Here is a 15,251-nt window from a genome sequence, read left to right on the forward strand (position 1 = left end):
TCACAAGAAGACCGGAAATACACGAAATGAAATATGTACTCAACTCTCACCTGAAGAAGTATAGAAAATGATTTCAGAATGTTATCAATGATTCCTACAAGATCAATAATTTGATACTTATCTTCCTGCGGAAGACATAAGTTTTGAAACCTGTTTGAAGTGCGCAGATAAGATTTAGCAAGAAGTTCCTCTTAAAGCCTTAAATGACACAACTAATCGAAAATACATAGATTGGTATTTATTAGATTATTGTCGGGGACAGCATTTTGCCATTGACGTCAAAATATTTTGTGGAATATTTATCAGAAGTGTTAAGAATTTTCATTCATTTTGACTTGTATTACACAGGTGGCAGACAGATAGATGCAATTTGAATATTTTGGAGAATCTTGATCGGCAATGAAAATGGTATGCACATTAAAGTAATTGTTATCTAGGAATTCAAGGGCATGACCTTTATAAATTATGTGTACTTTGCTATCTCACTATATCGTTAACAAATACAGGTTAACTAACTTTATATGAAATTGTAGGCGTTGGTTCACTACTGACAAAACATTCATCAAATGTAAATCTCAGTCGCTCCCCTCTATCTACGAAAACTAATTATTGATTAACGTACTTTGGTATGCTTCGATTTTAGATATGATAGAAATAGTGATTGATTTTGACCTAAAATATAGTACCGTGCCAAATTTTGGTTCCATTACAAACACAATAATATTCTTGCAGAGTTTACAGCAACTTGTTTTGAACTGGTCAAACTTCTGTTTTTTTCAGACGGTACATGTATTTTAAAATGTATGTAAAAACATATTTATTTAATATTTATACAGGTATCGCCTTTATCAATAAAACCTGCAATTTTAAATGACATTGTACAATTACTTCTTCCTAAAAAAAAGATCTATACAGGATTTACTGAACCGTAGGCTCTGATAAGTGCGTATAAAAATATATAAATATTTGATTGCAAGATTTGATAAAAATTTAATGTGTCATCGTGACATCTAGCTGATTTCTATCAAGAAACATTTGTATCATGATGAATTCGCATATAAGAATTCAAGCTTGATGAGTCAATTTCTGTAGAGGATTTATTTATCTTTATTATTATTTCTGTCAATTAGAGTAACTTCCCCCTGGTGAAAATATCTGAGTGATCTATTTTGTTTGTTAATTGTTTAACATCCCTCTCTAGAATTTTTCACTCATATGGAGACGCCACCACTTGCCGGTGGATGGCTGCAAATTTTGACCTTAATCGGCACTCAGGGTCATTGAGAAGTGAGAGATCTTTTTCGTGCCAGCACCTACTGCGACACGGGGCCGCGGTTTATACGGTTTCATCTAAAGGACCGGTCTCCACGTCCCGCAGTGGGATTCGAATCCGCGACGTAAGAATCAACTCCTTACACCGCGACTCTAGAGCAAACGCTCTAACCACTGCTCCACGCAGGCGACCGAATCGAATTCTCTCTGAAAACCAATAGTGTGTATGTTAATCGGTTAAATAAGGTAATAAAAAAGAAGGCGCGCTTCCTTCTACGGGGAGAATCCTAGTCGGCAAGAGAGATTTAGGCAGTGATGGATTTGTTGATCACTGTGTTCCGGAGACAGAGAGTCAACAGATCGATATTGACTACAGTAATTCTAGGAAGGACAGCGTTTTGACAGATACTGATAACAGTTGTCTTGGTCATGTGAAGGAAGCACCAGCATCTAGTAACTATGAGCAACCAAAAAGTGTCTTTCAGTTTTGGAGAAATTTATTTTCCAGCAATGTAAATGATATAATTATAGAAGTCAAGTGACTGAAACATTTTTGATTTTTCTGTTATAGTTATTCACTAATAGAGATGCAACGGAAAATAACTCTTAAAAAGTTTCTTGTATCTATATTTGCAGTTTCTTGTATGTATATTTGCAGTTTCTGCCAAAATACTAGTATTTAGACGTCATAGGAAATGAAGATGTGATAGTGTATATATACAGTAAAACTTGTCTGATCCGGACAACGGTTCCAATTCAAATTGAAGAAATTGGCCAGATAAGACATTTCAAACACGGGTATTAACTGATAGGGACTTGAAGCTTACATCGCATAAGGCAAGATTTCAGAATACACAACATCCGGATTAGATAAGCTTCACTGTAATACTGTAATACATAAACTACCCGAAAGATAAGGAATTTTTCGAGCAACCTTATGGTGGAAAATTCTATATGTTCATTTTATCTATACTTTACACAGAAAGGAAGTGTAGCATGGTAGGTTAACAGTCCCACATTATAGTTTGTTAGTACAATGACACCTTCACAAGAGTTCTTAAAAATTATATATATAAAAGCCAGGAACATTGCCAATTCCTTAAATTGATTTCGTTATGTCGGTCTGAACGAAGTCGGGCGACATATTGTTATTAGTAGACGTATAATTTTGTCCACGAGTGTTCTCCGAAATGGCTGTCTTGATAAAACTTCACAGAAGTCATAATCACCGACTGTTGCTGTTCTTTCCACATTTTCCACATTTTAAATTTTTCAAATGGCTGCAGTAACCATGAAAACGGACAAAATATGCGAAATTTTCAATTTCAGTATTCTCAGTAACAGCCTAGCCAGCCTTCTGGAAACTTTAAGGGATTCTTTCTTGCATCCTGTCAAAGTGCTTTCTACTAAAAACAAGAGGCCCAAGGGTCTTTATGGTCATCTAAGTATAGAACAACCCTGTAAAGAATCCATAGAAGTATATAGTAGAACAAGAGATTCTGATAGATCAACCTATGTTGCCCGAAAACAAGAGAAATAGGACGATTAGGGATCAACATAATACTCTGGTACTTAGCAACAGCTCTAGAAGTAGATCTATTAACTTGCCTGTACTTGCCAGTTCTATTACACTTCCCTTTTTCACCACTACCAGATTATGCAACACAGCAATGCTTGAGCATGTATAAAACGGTATTCACATACTAAACCCAGATTAATCCCTCTCACGTTGCATGGCCTCTCTTGGTCTTCGAATAACATTTAATGTACAAACATAAGGTATTTATGTCTCATTTTTATTTTTCTTTAATTTACAAGTCTACCTGGTCATTAAAAATTACATTATAGTACTTTTTGTATTATACATTAAAACTTCTTGTAAAATTCTTTGTTCAATTGACCTTTCAATTATATTGTTAACTGAACTTAATTAATAATAATCATAGGTGAATGATAAGGGGGAATAACTTCTCTCAAAATAGTCCATAACGTGTGACGTTTGCTAGTCCTTGCAAAAGCAAAGTTTCTAGGTTTTTTTTAGATCATACTTTTGGAAACATCTTGAAATTTTAACAACGTAACAATGATATCCTCAACTACACGCAATATTTATCATTTTATACTGAATTCTGCGTGGTCAACAATTTTTGGAATACTAGTTTCACCCGTCATCAAGCAGTGTTGAATGTTGTTACTTTCTATCAAGCTGGGGGGGGGGGTTAATCATTCAGAGGGTGATAGTGTTGTTAACAAATATTTCTCGACCAATTCAACTCATTCACATAAAAGTATAATTTTAAAATTGAATCATGTTCACTCAACTAAAATCGAAACTATCAAGGAACCTTAAAAGAAAAAAAAGTTTGATACAGCGGTACATCTAAACTTGATATGTGCTCAAAGCCTTTTTGTGATTTTGTATCAAATGATAAATATAGTGCTTAAAAATTGTTTCCAACCAATACCCCTATTCTACGAGCAAATAACTGTCTAGAAGACTATTAATAGGTGTTTAAACAATGACCTACGATGACACTTATATGAAACGAGGTCTTCTGTAAGTATTACCTTAATGTGTATAAACGTCAAATATAAATGTTTTTGTCATTTCACACCTTTTAGGTTTATGTGGACCACCCTCAGAAAATGAGAGCATACAAAATATACATTTTTATGCAGTGGAGGAATGCCATGTTTGAAGGGCTGGTGGATGGGGTACAGGTGTTATATGAAATGGCAGTTCTAACAAAAACCCAAGGTTTAATCTAACGCATTCTACAAGCTTTCTCTTAACTGCAAACCAGGATCGTCATTTTTTTATTGCACCTGTGTAATACAATTGATCTGGGAATTTATGTTCGCTATGTTTTCATTTGCAGGAGGTTGCTGTTTTAACTACGTTCAGGTGCCCGTGAATTAGGTACATGACAATTAAGACAGGTGTCAAGGCCGAAATTGGTACATGCCAGAAACTAATTGAATTCGGCTTGTTTCTCTTACTAGCGTCCTGTTTTATTTTAAGAATGTGTTAGCAGGCAGGGTTAATCATGTCAATAAACTATGTTACAAGTATTTTGTTTAATTAGTCGTAACATACCGACAGCCTGTGCACATATTGTATAAAAATACCAGTATAGAGGCAGCAGCCAGATAAAGGGATTAATACTCTTTAGAGTTCTGTCTGTGGCAAATTACAATAAAGTTTCCTTTGGATATATCTTAATTCATTTTTCTTCAGAAATCCACAAATTTAGTTTTGTAAATCCTTTTTTAAAAAGGAAAATTCGGGGGCATATACTTTTTGATCTGTCCGTCCGTCTCTCTGATTGTCTTTAGTCTGTTTGTTCATAAAACTTTTGACCTTGCCCATAACTGTTTACATATGTATTCCTTGTGACAAGAGATCTTTCTTTGGATACCAATATTTGAACCCTTGACTTTAGAGTTTGACCTACTTTTGCAAAAATTTACCAAACCTTAACCTTGGCCATGACTTTTGAACAGACAGAACTAGGGCTTTTATATTTCACATGTGTATCCCATTTGCCTAGACCTTTCTTTGGGTACCAATATTTTTTACCTTTCGACCTTTACCTTTGAGTTTGACCTACTTTTGAAAAAAAAAAAATAACCTTGACCATAGCTTTGATCGGTGGATGCTAAGACTTTAATATATCACATGTGTATTCCTTGTGATAAGACTTTTCTTTGGGTGCCAATATTTGACTCTTGACCTTGACCTTAGAGTTTGATCTACATTAAAAAAAAAACTGAAAACTTGCCTTCAACTTTTGAAAGATGGGTGCTAGGGCTTTCATATTTCACTTACTAGTATGCATTTCTTGTGATAAGATCTTTCCTCAGGCTCCATTATTTTTTTTACCTCTTTACTTCTTGACATTGGCCTTGGAGTTTGACCTGCATTTGAAAAGGTTCAACCTTGGTCTTGACTTGCCATACGGGGGATCAGTGTTTCCCAAACACATTTTGTTGAGACCCGCAGATGTTAATCATGTTCGTCTGTGTGATGTACTTGTGCGAGCCCATAGTTATTTATTGTGGATTCAATATAAGATTGATGTTTAATCACTTAGTCTCTGTAAAGCAAGACATAACCACCAAAACCAGTAGATAAGTTTTGAAATTACATGTACAATGTTGAAGGTCAAAGTCATAGAGTGACAGTTCTTTCCATCTCATGTTTGTTTAAGAGATACCGTATTTAGTGATTAAAATTTTTGCGGGCTTCTACTTAAGCGATAAACAAGCCAAAATTAGCAACCCGCAAAAAAAAAAATGCTTTACGATAGAACGTCGAGAGGACGGCCGATTTTGGGTCAAGATTAAATTATTCTGAGGTTTTGGGGCAATGATGTTACTGTTCTATGGACACAAATTTCAGTTTCATCCTTACTGTAGAGATATAATAAAAGGCAATAAGAAGTTAATTTATTAGGGGTTAAATGTTCAAAGGCCAAGGCTAATAGTGATAAGTTTTTGTGTCACCTCTTAATTCCTAAGTGGGGAGACACATAGGATTTAATTTAAAATAAAAAATATTTTTCCATGAATGAATGCTTTTAAGATCTTTCTCATGATTACAGATCAATTAAGGTGCATTTCATTTGTTAAATAAAGAGAAATTACATTAATTTTTACATACCTTAGGTTTCAAACAGAATTATATACATGCACTTAATATGTACTGTATTATGTAAAGCTAATGTAAACATATAACGTATAAAAGGGAAGTTACTAGTACATATGACCAAAAGGAAAAATAGTCAATGAGACATAACATATGATTCCACACTATAAAGGAATCACTTTGCTCGTCCTTCTGTCTGTTTGGGAGGAGTCCCACTACATGTACCTAGATCTGATTCATTCTTTTATCAATTCTATACAGGACGTAGACCAGAAGAGACTACATTAGGAAAGCTGTCTGTTTCTTAACAATTTTTGAAAACGCTACTCCTCCTACAGTTCTTGTTGAATTTGAATAGAAACTTGGTTCATATATTATACAAAGGTACGAGATTATAGTTATCTGTTTGTGATTTCAGCGATAGTATAGTTTTTTTTGTTTTTTATGCCCCCGGATCGAAAGATCCCGGGGGTATATTGTTTTTGTCCTGTCTGTCTATCTGTTGTCAACTTTGACCTTGCCCATAACTTTTGATTGGTTGGAGCTATGACTTTCATATTTCACATGTATATTCCTTGTGACAAGACCTTTCTTTGGGTACCATCATATTTGACCTTTTGACCTTGACCTTGGAGTTTGACCCACTTTTGCAAAATTTTATGAGACTTTAACCTTGGCCATAACTTTTGAACAGTTGGTGCTTGGGGTTTCAAACTTCACATACGTAATCCTTGTGACAAGATCTTCCTTTGGATACCAACCACTTTGACCTTTTGACCTTGACCTACGAGTTTGACCTACTTTTGGAAAACTTTTACCTAGGCCATAACTTTTGAATGGTTGACGCTAGGGCTTTCATACTTCACATATGTAATCCTTGTGACATCACCTTCCTGTGGATACCAACCACTTTGACCCTTTGACCTTGACGTAGGAGTTTGACCTACTTTTGAAAACTTTTATCCTTTGCCATAACTTTTGAATGGTTGGTGCTAGGGCTTTCATACTTCACATATGTAATCCTTGTGACAAGACCTTCCTTTGGATACCAACCACTTTGACCCTTTAACCTTGACATAGGAGTTTGACCTACTTTCGAAAAACTCTAACCTTGGCCATAACTTTTGAATGGTTGGTGCTAGGGCTTTCATACTTCACATATGTAATCCTTGTGACAAGACCTTCCTTTGGATACCAACAACTTTGACGTTGACCTTGACGTTTTACTTACTTTTAAAAAACTTTAACCTTCGCCATAACTTCTGAACAGTTGCAACTAGGGCTTTCAAATTTCACAGGTATATTCCTTGAGACAAGACCTTTCTTTGGGTACCAACATTTTTTATCTTTTGGCCTGGATTTTGACTTGCATTTGAGAAACTTTAACCTTCACCATAAGCTGCCATACGGGGGCATCAGTGTTTCACAAACACATCTTGTTTTTTTGTTGTTGTTGTTTTTGTTTTCTTTCTGAAATCCTTTCAAAGCACTATTTCTCTTGTTGTTTTCGTTCTATTTCAATAAAACGTAGTACACAAATTCTAGTACGACCAACGTTTTTAAAAAATAAATCACAGATATCTGTATATTTAGTAACCATGGTAACACTGTTTATCAAAACTAAAAATTTTCTTTAAAAGTATACAAAATGTATCTAAACTGATTTCAACAAATAGAATGGAATTCTTTCAGAATGCTACTTATACAGTTTAAGTTCGATTTTGATAAAAACATGGTTCACATGTAGACCATACCAAGATAGTTTATCGATTTCAATAAATGGTTTTCAAAATGATTACTATATAGTAATAAAAATTTCTGTGAAATTCTTTAAAATCAATACTTCTATAATCTTATGTGAATCCGATTTTTTTAAAACTTGGTACACAAGACCAACATGTATAATCCTGAGTATCGTTGCCATTTTTACTAAAAATAGAAAAATTTGTTAAATTCTTTCAAACCCAAATTGATTTGGGAAAATGCCCTTGGAAGACATCGTATTTCTCTTGGTTGAAAAAATATATTTATAAGTGAATCACTTAAGTAAATTGAGTAAATTGATAGGTATTATTAGCAGCTATCAGCTGGCGAAGCTGCCATTGATGCCAAAACGTCCGAGCGTACATATCATTTGCTTGTAAAATCGTTAACGTTGTTATCTTGATTTTCAAATTCAGAGAGAGAGAGAGAGAGAGAGAGAGAGAGAGAGAGAGAGAGAGAGAGAGAGAGAGAGAGAATGTGATAAAATGGGGATAAATAACAATAAAATATGCATTTCTCCTCGGTCTGATTAATATATTAGGTTAAGCTATGGTTCTAACATTTTTCACAAGAAATTTTTTTTTTCAATGCATTAACATGACAGGATTTGACTTTACTACAAAAAGAAATGACAAGAAATATCAGAGATCTGCCATACTTGTTTTAGTCATTTTTCAAGAAAAAAATGAGAACAGAGGGATGTTGCCTAATTAAAATTACAAATAATTCTAGCAATTTTCATGATCAACTTCGACATTATCCCCTTGGTTACAATTATGAAAATTCATTTTTAACATTCGATATCACTATGAATTACCCTCAGGCAACACTTTATACTGTGCCTTGAAAAATCTATTTATAATATTGTAGACATCTCAAGAGTATGCATGGATATTCTTGCTGAAGAGAAAATCGGGGGTTCCGTTGATTTCAAGGTCAAATCATTGACATATTTGGACAGTGTTGTGAGACAATAAGAAGTATTCCCTTCTGTGTCAAGAAATAATAGATTATCAGAGAATTAAAGTTTGAAAGTCCAGAAGAAAAAATCTAGGTTAAAAAAGGTTATGAAAGTTGTGGGCACAGTCCGGAGAGTATTATTAAACCTTCAGTCATTCAATTTTAAGTGAACAGTGGAGAAAAAATTTTGATATACCCTTATCACCTGCATCCGGGGTTTATGTCTCTCAATTGATTCGATACGCAAGAGCATCAACTTTCAATAGAAAATGATGTTTAGAGGGACTGTGATTGAAGCTGTTTCAGCTCTCATTACTGATATGTAACCTCAAAAAAGTACCATCTCTTTTGAAATATTTATTCATAATGATCAGGTTTATACATTAAAATCATGGCTAGATACAAGCATATAAAAAGAGATATAACTTTAGTGTGCCAGATATATATAAATTAAGCATTAGACGTGAAAATCTGTAAAAAGGTCTGTATGTCAAATACGTAAAAGTCAAGGACAAATTTTGCCAATGTCAGTGGGTATCACAATATAAAGGTCAAGGACAAACTTTGCCAGTGTCAGTGAGTATCACAATATAAAGGATAAGGGCAAACTCTAGAGTGCCAGTTGGTGTAACAATATAAAAATCAAGAGCAAAGAACAAACTTGGTAAATTATAGTAGATGTCATAAGACGTGAAGGTCAATCCTATTCTTTGTATTAACTCAAATCCTGGATTATAGAATACAACTCAGGTTGTCTAAAATGCTTATAACAGGTAAAGTGATGTTCACCAGCTTTTTGTAAATGACACTGGAGTACGAGAGAGATCCGAAAAACCCAATGACCTAGAGTCTGGGGCGGATAAAGTGCGCCAGTTTGGAAATATCGGTTTTTCATACGTCATTATTTATGAAAGAAATTTAGTCCTGACTGTAACCTAATCAATGCGTTTATCGTATGGTCGTATATAAGGTGCATATTGCAACTTATCGTCTCAATTGAAGTTGAAACGATCCAGCTCGACTTCAAAGCAGCTACAAGTGTTCTTATTAACTCATTACAAGCCCTATATGTTTTCTTGTAAAATAAAACCTGTCGTGAACGAGGCTTCAGTGATTAACACTGAAAAGCTCCTCTACACCTAAGACTCAATGCATTGATGTATGTTATGAAACTGAGGTCTTTTTCGCAATCAACTATAATTGTATGATTCTACAGAAATGATTTAATAAGACCACCCAGTCTGATTAGTTTACCAAATACACATGTACTTGTAAAACTCCACAACTTGTTGCTATCAAGATGCCTGTCTCCCTCCGTGCACGAATGAGCAAAACAGTTTTTTCTCGATGTGTCGCCAAACCCCCACCTTCGCTATGAACACTAAATGATAAGTTTCCATTCCAAATAAGTGTCGCCAGGTTCTACCAACTTATGAAAGGGTTACATGTATGGCACAAAAAGTCCTTGGTCATTAATTTTGATAGTGTCTTGATTATTGGGATGACACGTGACTTACGACCTACTGTCGCCATTTCGACAGTGTCACAAAGTAAACAGTCCAAATCATCCTTGATGAACCTTTAAATGTCGCTTTTTTTAATTCGTTAAATAATAAATCAGTAGTCATCCAATAAAGCACTGAACGCAACGTAATAAACTCAAAAGGATATAATGTCGATTGAATCAAAAGTGTTTTTTCGTAAGTTATATTTCAGGATAAAAGGTCCAAGATGTTGGCATGTACTTTTCAAACACACCTACATAAATTCCTCTTTTGTGGTACGTATTGTATTCATTTTTTTTCAATTCTAGCTTAACAATAATCACAGTTGAATTTTAATTTTATTTCCTGCATCTATATGGTACGACAAAATAAATTAATATAAACAAATTGTACATACTTCGAAATTGAGACAACTTATACATTGCTTGTTTTAAATAGGGGAAAAAGAACAAATTGATTCAGACTGCAGCGTGCATGTATAGAATAAACAGTCATTTACTGTAATTCATAAAAGAATTGATAATGAATTCAAAATTATATCAATATTTTATCTCCACATCCTGAACTTAAATCAACCTTTTCAATACATCTGTAGCCTAACAAAAATGAATTCTTAATTATTTCCCCTTAAGTATTTGATGTAGTAATGTTTTATTTAATCCATCCGTTTTTCGTCTTGCGTCTTGTTTTACAATAACATATGTATGTCTTTCATGCCATTGTTTGGAGAATGCGGTGTCTTGGATTGCTGGAAGACATCCGAGGAATACCGAGAACAACTGATCGCAAATCTGCATTCCTCTTTTTTCCCCGCATTTTTTGTTGCCGGATGAAATAGTGTTTTGATCTTTTAATTGTCCTTGATTACACATCAATCTCCCACGAAGAAATACATTTAGCTGGCAGGTGCGCGTCATTTTTGATGGAAAAAACGACAAGTGGATCTTCCAATACATAAATCCGATCTCAAACTTTTGTATCACCCCACGATTCACATTACAAACAATAAGATGATTCGGGTAATTTGTACACATTGAATAAAGACGAATTTGCAGAAGTGAAGAAGACTGAAGTTATTGATTGTGTGAGGCCACCCCGGAGATGTGTGTAACAACGGAGTACTGAACACCCGGAAAATGGCTTCGTTCATCTTCTGTTATTACAGTGTTGTTTGATGCAATTGTTACATGTAAGAATAACCCCATAAATCTACATCTAACGCGTACAGAATTCCAACAGCTTAAATCTCGCTAGTAATAAGCGCATTCCTCGACGTACAAAGACCCGCAAGAAAGAGAACATTACAGTTTTAATTTTTTGTTTCAAATAAAATATTTTCACCGCAAAAATCAATTAACTTGATATTATACTTCCTCGTACAAAAGCCTTGGAGATATTACTTAAAGGGATATTTTTTCCAGATAAAATATCTCATTCCAACATCAATGGAATAAAAATTCATATTCTGGAATGCATGTAAGTGCATGTATGGTTATCAGATTAATATATATATTCCGGGGTCATTAATTTACATGATAGCGTTCAAATTATAAATCTAACTTTTGCGTACAATGGTTGGAACCAAAATAATTAATAAGTAAATAACTAAAGTTATGAAAATACGTGTTAAAGATTGGTTGAAAAATACAATTCAAAAGAGACACATTTTTAGAAATAAAAATCGGCATTATTTCTAATTTTAATATTCTGAATTAATCAAATCATGAATCGATGAAGTATGGGATCCTAAAAACACCTCTTGCAGATTAATATTATTGTCATAATATAGTGTTTTTAATTTGAAGGTGTGTAGAAGTAAATACAAAAATATTTCTTGGAAGATACAGTATCAAGAGTGAACTTTGAAAATGCACTGAACATTCCTCATGACTTTGATATCCTCAGAAAATATGATGAAAATTATTCGATACATTAGTGGTATGAAATTATGCTTGACTATGCACCTAGCCTTTTATCAACTAGGGTTTAATTCGGTACAAGGGAGTTAGATTCATTGAAATGTGGTCGGAATACGTGATTTAAAAAAGGAGGTCACCACCACTTTGTTTCCATCATTTATTGGTAAACTGCAGTTTAAATAAGACCTACTCATCCCTCTTCGCCTTTGATAATGTTTACTCTGAAAAATAACTTTGATGGATTGTAGATAAATTCAAAGGTCTCAAATCATAAGGAAAAATTCGTTATATAAATATAATTTAAGACTTACTGATCAAGTTTTACTACTTACATAATGTATACATATGTACGAGGGTCATTCAGAAAATCCGTAGACTTTTGACTTTATTTATTTAACGTCATATTATAACATGTTTTAACAATATATTCCAATAATTTGAGACAAAAAATTGGAATATATATTTGATATTTGTCAAAATTGTCAAAAATTTGAGACCGTAAAATTGGGGTCACGGAGCAGGGTCAAAATCAAAACTGAGTTATTAACTATTTATACACTTTATAATGTCTATAGTCATACCTCTAATAAATAGCGCTTAAACGAACTAAAATTTGAATGTTCAAATTTAGTATTGTTTTATTTTTTCAGATTTTAAAATGTAAATGTAATCAATTTCTAAAGACAGATAGACTTCATTAATAAAAAAAAGCAATAAACGATGACGTCGAAGGACGTCACGGAGCAGCGAGTAGAGATAAAATGTTGCTTTGCATTCGGAAAAACCTCTAAAACAAACTCTGAAATCCTGGAGGAACCAAGAAATATATCGGAAATGAGCCGAACATTTGTATATGTACATGAAAAAGACAGTTTTTGAGTGGTAGAGACTTTGAATCGGACGAAGGACTGTCTGCGAAGAAACAGATTATAGTTTAAAAATCTGGTTAAAAGAGTCATGCATGCAGTAACGCGCTTCATGAAATGCAATCGTGTATCGAAGCGTCGTAGTTCATGTCCTCATGAATTCTCAAAACTTTAATTCATCTCTTAAGTGACGTGAGTTCCATTTAATCAAATGGAATGAAACTTCGAACGGACATCAACAAAATATATGTTTTTACATATGAAAATTTGTTGATCTTAAATCGTGTAAATTTAATATGATGATGAGGGACGTTGTCTACGATTTTTTTTGAATGACCCTCGTAGTATTTTATTTTAACAGTTAATTATATCACTGGTGATAAGAGTTGTTTTGTCTTTAGTATCTATATGTATTCATATTAGCATTTGTCAAGGTTTTATAAACAAACATACCGTATCATTCCTAACTGCATATTTGGTCTTCATGGCGTTAGGAGGCCAGGGGCCATGTTTAGGGAGGTTAACTAATGATAGTTTGAGTGAAGTGTATGCATATTTATATACCATACTTATAATATTTATGTATTTTATGTATTTTCTGCTTCCTCCAGCATTTTCACCGCCACAGACCGGGTACTGAGCCTCATGGCTTGGAAGTTGGAGTAAGACTTAACTTTTAACTTCATTAACCAGCATTTTTAGAGTTTTTTTCTGGAGTTTTCCCGAGTGCAATACAAAATTGCATTGCTAGTCGCTGCTCCCTGATCGAGGTTCCACGACGTCGTCGTTTTTTCTCCCATAGAGGACTACATATCTTCTCAAATGGAATTGATTTCTTTTTAAAGAAGCAAATTATTAAAGTCACAATTTGGCATATCAAATGGTTACAACTGTCAACGACTAGATTTTTTTTTTTTTGGTTCTTACGCCGTTTCACTATATATATTAGATATGACTACAGACACTATCAAGTGTATTGTTTGTAGATTACTAAATTTTGACCTACTTCCTGATCCTATTTTGGCCGTTTTAAATTTTGAATAAATTTGAAATATATTTCATGCTATACACTGTATTTGAAATTTTAAATTAAAACCATTCGAATTTATCATTAAAACATGTCTACCAAATTTGGGTATAATATGACGTCTAGTATAAAAAAAAGTTAAGACAGAACTCCGCGAACTTTTTGAACAACCATCGTACATGCAATATGTAATTTGATCCCCGATTTTAATCCCACCTTAACCAATTATATGAAGGAAAAAATAGAATTCACAAAAGTTGGGAAATTTGCAAATTATTGCTACTTTAAAATTTCATATATATTCATGGGAAACAATTCCTTGGATTTTCTGTGGTGTAGCTTTAGACTGAACTCAATCAACGTGCAGTTAATGCTAATCTTTTATTACCCATGAGAGTGATGCGAGGCAAATAATGTCAGCTGTTTTGAGGAGAGGATCCAAAACCTTTACAGAGCTTTAAAACGTTATTCTCAGAGAGCTACTAGCTGCAGATATATAGCTCGCTGGTCTGAAAAAATTGGGATGGACGACAAGAGAGCTACAGTGCCACCCATTGAAAAAAAGTGTACATTTATTGCGCACAAAAAGTGTAACCCTTAAAATTTGATGTTATAAAGCAAAAGTATGTTACAGTTTACAAACCTTACCCTATTTCCTTGACCTCGCAAGTAGTGCCATTTAAAAATACAGCGGGTTTGTTTATAAAAATTTCGGGGGATGTATACGGGGTTGAATGGGCTGATTTTAGGGCATAGTTAGGAAGGAGAGTGTCTGAAAAAGATATATAAGATTTAAAATATCGAAAAAAATGCCTTTGAACATGTAGTAGGAAGAGTGTAAAGGGGCCATGTTTACCTTTATGTATGTTTACCTTCTTTTCAACAGCTGCTCAAGGGGTAAGTGAAATATGAAGGGTCATGAGGGGTAACTTGCACTGTCTATAAGCAGGACTTGCACACTATGGATTCTCCTTAGATTCAGAAATATTCTTGGGCTTGGATCAAAAATCGTTATTTTCCAACATTAAATTCATTAATTCTAAATGAAATTAAAATAAATGCCACATGCAAAAAAGAAGAACGCATAGTAGCAATGGACGCATGGAAGATTATATTAAAGGAAATGAATGCTATAAAAGACATCGGAAGAAAATGTTTATAAAAAAAAGGTTATTTCCTTTTAGATCCACCTCTCCAAGCTACTCTCATAAATTGTCTTGAAGCACTCTTAGGGGAATGTCGGGGGTTAGCGTTAACATGGTTAACAAGGCTAAACTGGCAAGGAATTCT

Source organism: Saccostrea echinata, unplaced genomic scaffold, assembly GCF_033153115.1.
Source record: "Saccostrea echinata isolate AGI-Se365-2 ecotype Australia unplaced genomic scaffold, CSIRO_AGI_Sech_v1 ptg000043l, whole genome shotgun sequence".
In the NCBI taxonomy this organism is placed as follows: Eukaryota; Metazoa; Mollusca; class Bivalvia; order Ostreida; family Ostreidae; genus Saccostrea; species Saccostrea echinata.